Source organism: Mytilus edulis, chromosome 10 (genome assembly GCF_963676685.1).
Source record: "Mytilus edulis chromosome 10, xbMytEdul2.2, whole genome shotgun sequence".
Lineage (NCBI taxonomy): Eukaryota > Metazoa > Mollusca > Bivalvia > Mytilida > Mytilidae > Mytilus > Mytilus edulis.
The window spans coordinates 47,166,039-47,171,905 of record NC_092353.1 but is presented as its reverse complement, the minus strand read 5'-3'; positions in this window follow the sequence as shown (position 1 = coordinate 47,171,905).

Sequence of the window (5,867 nt, the reverse complement as noted above, 5' to 3'; positions counted from 1 at the left end):
TTTTCGCCCCATAATTTTATTACGTATATACAATAAAAAAAAAAAAATTTGAAAACCAAATACAGTCCTTGTTTTTTTTTCATAGTTTGTGAAAGAAAAAAAGGTGTTAAAGTTAAATGTATGAAAAATCTAGAGATAATAATTTCGCGCCAAATTTATAATTGACTATATTGAAAAAATAAGGACAAGGACCTGTCATTGTTTCCACTTTTTAAGTTCCGTTGTTTATGAACTATCAAGTTATCTCAGTCCGTTGAAAAGCATGTTAATTTAAAACAGGGGAGCAAAGATGCCAAGTGTTTTTTTACTACCACTTTTAATGATACCATTAGTTAAGAAGCCATCAAGTCTTAAGATTTTGATTTTAAACATATTTTATTCATTAAGATATGAAAAGGATTGAGCAACAGGCACAGCCTACAAAAGCTCTCTCCATATTACATGTACAAGGTATAATTCAATCACAACAACTGTATTTAAAATAATGCAATATAGTGGAACATGCATGCTACTTGTGAGCACACACGAGCAAATATATGTTAACAGTGTTACTTACTAAATGCAAAATATATTTAAATATATAGGCAAATAATCATCAGTTATTTAAAGTACCTTGAAACATGCAAATATCCTTTATAAGTCATTAGAAATATATATATGGCTTGAAAGAGACACTAAGCTTGCTTAGTGGAATAAATGAATTAATGTTGGCGTGTAGAAAAAAATAAAAAAATAAAACTAGATGAAACAAAAATTAAAGTAAGTTTCAAACAAAACGTTGAGTGTCACTGATATATTTCTGAACAGATTTTAAAATAGCAATATTCATATCATATGAAAATAATCTGTTTCCAAAAAGTAGTAATTCAATATTTATGTCAACATTATCAACAATGGAGTAAATGGAATCAAGAAGGATCTGTCTTACATCATTATACTTTGGGCAAATAAAAAAGAAATGTTGGTTATCCTCAACAGGATGGTTACAGTTTGTGCAAAAAGTGTTCTCGGATAAGAACTGATTAAACAAATGAGATTTAAGGTTGCTAGCATTATTTCTGAGTTGACATTGACTTATATTTAGTTTCCTTATCCCATAGTTGAAAGGTTTAAATATATCATCAGTCCTATAAAACTTATCTAGTCCACTTCTGAATATACCCAAACTTGGTGATTTTTGTAAACTCAAAGGAAGACTATAAAGTCTTATACAAGTCTTAAGATGAATCCAAACGCTTATATATATATGAGTTACGTGTATTACTACTGTTAACCAATCATTGCTTTGGGGAGGTTGAAATATAAACAGTTCTTTATAGTGTAGACTGGAACCTGTGTGTCTAACATTTTTTATACATTGTGAGCTTCAAAGTAACAGCGAGTTTTACCTTAGTTTGTGAAATATTTTATCGATGAAACTTGCCATTCCAAACGCCTAACAATTTAAAGAGATATCTCTATTGCCTCAGGTGTACCGCCTCAATATATAACTGTGTTTTTGTTGTGTATTATACCAATTTAACAGAAGCGAGTGCATTTTCTGAACTGAATTTTATGTAACATTGAGAATGGAATTCTTGCATAAACCTTTATTGTTTATTTGGTCCAGATTAATATGGTGGTACGTGGCATATAGCTAATGTTACAGATTAACGCAGATGTGTTTCACTTGTCATTGCCACAATATCGAATATCTGTCTCACAGATGACCACGGGATATATTCAAGCTGCGTTAAGCACAATTTCGATCTTTTTTATATGACGTTGACACCTCACAATACGAACTCTGAACAATTTGTGCTTGACAAAAGTGAAACAGGAACTGCTGAACCTTCTGGAGCACTTGAGTTCACTATAGCTCTTCATGGTCTTGTTTAAAGTGGGTGATCTTTTTTAACATATTTCAATGGTTATTGACTTTGACATAGACATAAGACATATTTAATTATTTTATAAGCTGATAAGACTCATAAACAACATTTTGTAGAAAAAAAGATAGGTGTCACTTGTGGAGCAGAAATTGCTGTCAATTCCAAAGCACCGGAGTTTACCCTCCCACCCCGTTCGAGTTTTCATGAGTTTCTCTTTGTTCAATATTTTGTGTGCGTATGTGTGTGTAGCGTTTAGTGATCTGTCTGTTTGTGCAAAAACTCTAATAATGTTGAAAGCCAGATCTCCTCTTGTTTCATCGACAGCTCAGGTCATCTATTCCTGGAGTAGAAAATTCATAGTATTTATATACGTTCCAAATTTGGAAACAGTTAAATTATAAATATCATAGAATCTACGTCAACACGGAAGTACTTACTAATTGGGAAGGTATACCATCTGAGAGAAAATCTTTACCAGCAGTGGCATCGATCCAATAATTTAAGATATATATATTGGCTTATACAACTCAATTTAAACCTGGGAAAACAAACAAAATAAACCTGCAGCAAAAACATATTCAAATCCAGCTAGTTTATAGTTTCTTCTACAGTCTGCAGGGCATTGGAGCAGGATGGAAGAGCACCGTGGATGGTATACTTGTGATGTATTTTAATATTTCTGAACAAAGTAAACTGTTTTGCATCGGTATCAATTGATTATCATATACTTAGACTAAATAAGATATGGTTTTTACTGTATGATAATAGCATTAAATTAACGTAAATTCCATATTTTCCGAATTGCCTTTCCGTAATGTTATCGCATGGCATTCAGGTGATACTTGTCATATTCCGGAAAATACACCTCAGTGCTAAGTTTTCAGTGAAAAACATCAATTTACAAAGTAGTGTACAACACAATATTTGGATATTTGAAAGTATACTGTGTAAAATAATTAGAAAAAAAACAACAACAACAAAATAATAATTATTAAATAAATAAATTTTTAAAAAGTTTCAAACATAATTTAGAAAGTTACTTTAAAAAAGTTGACTTTCCAATCAGTGGTCATTATGTATATTGTTGAATTATTTTTTTCGTCGATTCGTCCATATTAAAATATTGTTCTTCTCTGTTGACGCATATGATAGAAAGATTTAATATCGAATGATATAAATTTGGAGTCCGACGTTCGTGAACTTTTCACTCGTTGAACTTCTACTGTTGATGTAAATGTCCTTTGGTTTTGTGAGTCTTTGTTTATTCCTTGGTTTTGATTGCTAGTGTCTTCTATTCAGGAACCACGTAAAATGATCAATATATGATTCTAGTTGTTATTTGTCTCCATTGTTGAAGCATATGATAACAAGATCATAACATGACATTTATACTTAATATAATTCTGTTTGGACTATTTTTTTTCAATTTGTTTATGATTCCATGATAACGGCAGTCATTTTGAAATGTCCTGAGCTAAACGGCAACTGTACCTATGCCAGTCGTTATTTGTGTAAAGTTTCATAATTTTTGGAATTTTATCTTATATTTAACATTGGCATTATTTGTATGGGTCTCAAATTGTTATAAAAATTTTCTTAAATTTTGGAAATGACATTTTGATGGGTCACATGCATTGTATTATTTTTCACCTGTCCTAAGTCAGGAGCCTCTGGCCTTTGTTAGTCTTATATGATTTTAAATTAATTTTAGTTTTTTGTGTAAAATTCGGAGGTTAGCATGACGTCCATTATCACTGAACTAATAACATATAAAATTGAGAATGGAAATGGGGAACGTGTCAAAGAGACAACAACCCGACCATAGAAGAACAGACAACAGCAGAAGGTCACCAACAGGTCGTCAATGCAGCGAAAAATTCCCGCACCCGGATGCGTCCTTAAGCTGGCCCTTAAACAAATATACATTTGTATATACTAGTTCAGTGATAATGAACGCCATACTAAACTCCAAATTGTACACAAGAAACTAAAATTAAAAATAATACAAGACTAACAAAGGGCAGAGGCTCCTGACTTTGTTTAGTGGCCAGCTAAAGGACTTCTCCGGGTGCGGGAGCTTCTCGCTGCATTGAAGACACGTTGGTGGCCTTCGGCTGTTGTCTGCTGTATGGCCGGGTTGTTGTCTTTTTGACAAATTCGTCATTTCCATTCTCAATTTTATTCTATGAAATTAATTATAACCCATTTGTGTGACGGCTTGTTATTGTTCTAACTGTAGATAACTTACTAAGTATCCACTGACCACAATGCTAACTTAGGACAACTTAGGCCGTGTTCACACTAAACGCCGTGCGCAGTTAACATGTTTACATTTGGTTTAATGTAATGTACACTAGTTTCACATTAAATTTGTTCACATCTATACACCTTGTTTAGCTACCAGTACATAAGATGTGTTCACACTTGTAAACCATATGTCATTTAAATGTTCATTACGTAAAACCGAAATCAATATTTCGAACAACTTTTCTAGCAGTAAGGGAACGACCATTTGACTTAAAAAAAAAAAGGGGGGGGTAGATTTTTCCACAATTTGATTAAAAAAAATCGAGTCATACAGATGATTAGAATGAACAAATATTCTGAATCCAAAGTTTCCCCATACATTATAGTGTTAAATATTGAATTGATACCTTCGGAAAAAAAAACTAAATTTAAACTTTCGCGCGAGAAAAAATCCTAACTCAGAACCCCTCCCCAAAACCCCCTTTTTTAAGTAAAGTGGTTGCTCCTTTAAGTATGTCATTTTGGATGGTTTGCAGTAGTTTAAAGATGTCTCGATTACGCATTAAAAACGTAGGCTGCCAAAGCGTGCTTACAGACGAAGAAAAAGAATTGCGATGTTAAGGATCACTACATTTCTATCTTTTCTGTTTGTTTCAAATGGTATTTTTTCCTCACCATTTTTCAGTAATGCATTTATGAGTGAATCGTTGTTTGAGTAAAGACCATTGGCAAATATTTATGGCTGTGTGTACGTCCAGTCGATTCGGGAAGACCTTTTCAAATGAATTATGTGTTCGGCAATGATGATGGATTAGTCCTGATAAAGGGGTTAATAAGGCTACGTAAAGTGTTTTATAACGAATTAATATATCAAGTTTAGACAAATATTTCTGTAAAGAACTTTATCAATAAGTGCTATAAGTATCAATTTCATATACAAATCGTTTCTTTTTTAAATATACATGGGAAAATTAAATTTCTGAATGCATAGTTTTGTGTACACTTAACCTACACAAGGCCTACATCGACTATCGACTGCATGTAGACAAAACGTGATTTAAACTACATGTAAACATTGAGTTTTATCAATGGGAACGTATTTATGTTTAGTTTATGTGTGAATAACACTAACACAATACCGAGTTTAGGTCAATGTGAACACGGCCTTATATTATAAAACTTTAAACTTTTAGCTAACGATCCTTCTCCTCTAAAAAAAAAACCGATTTACATATGAAGGGTTCGAACTAGTGTGTATTTTCATCGTAAATCAGTAGAGTCTTCAGTCTATGCATGATACCACTATACCACCAGTGATGACATGAATGAATATTTAAATTATATTCTTATATCGCTTAATTGTCAAAAAATTGTAAATAAACTGGATTTCTGTTTCATTGATAATTCGGTTTTGTAATCTATGAAATATATATACTATATCTTATAAAACAAATATTAAACGAGACCTGACCTTACCATCTTTAATAAGAAGCTATACGATAAATGACAGACGTGCAGAACTAACAGATAATGTTTGCAGTAAAAAAAAAGTACCCTGAATACTGTTAAGCCAGTTTTGTGTTATCTCTCGACCAAAAAAATATGGTAGTTTCGCGCTATAAATACAAAAGCAAACCATAATTTACACAAAGATTTGGGCAAAGGCCATAATGTAAATTTATGTATATTATATATATATATACCTTTTACTATTATAATGAATTTATGTTTATCAGCAGATGATTTAGA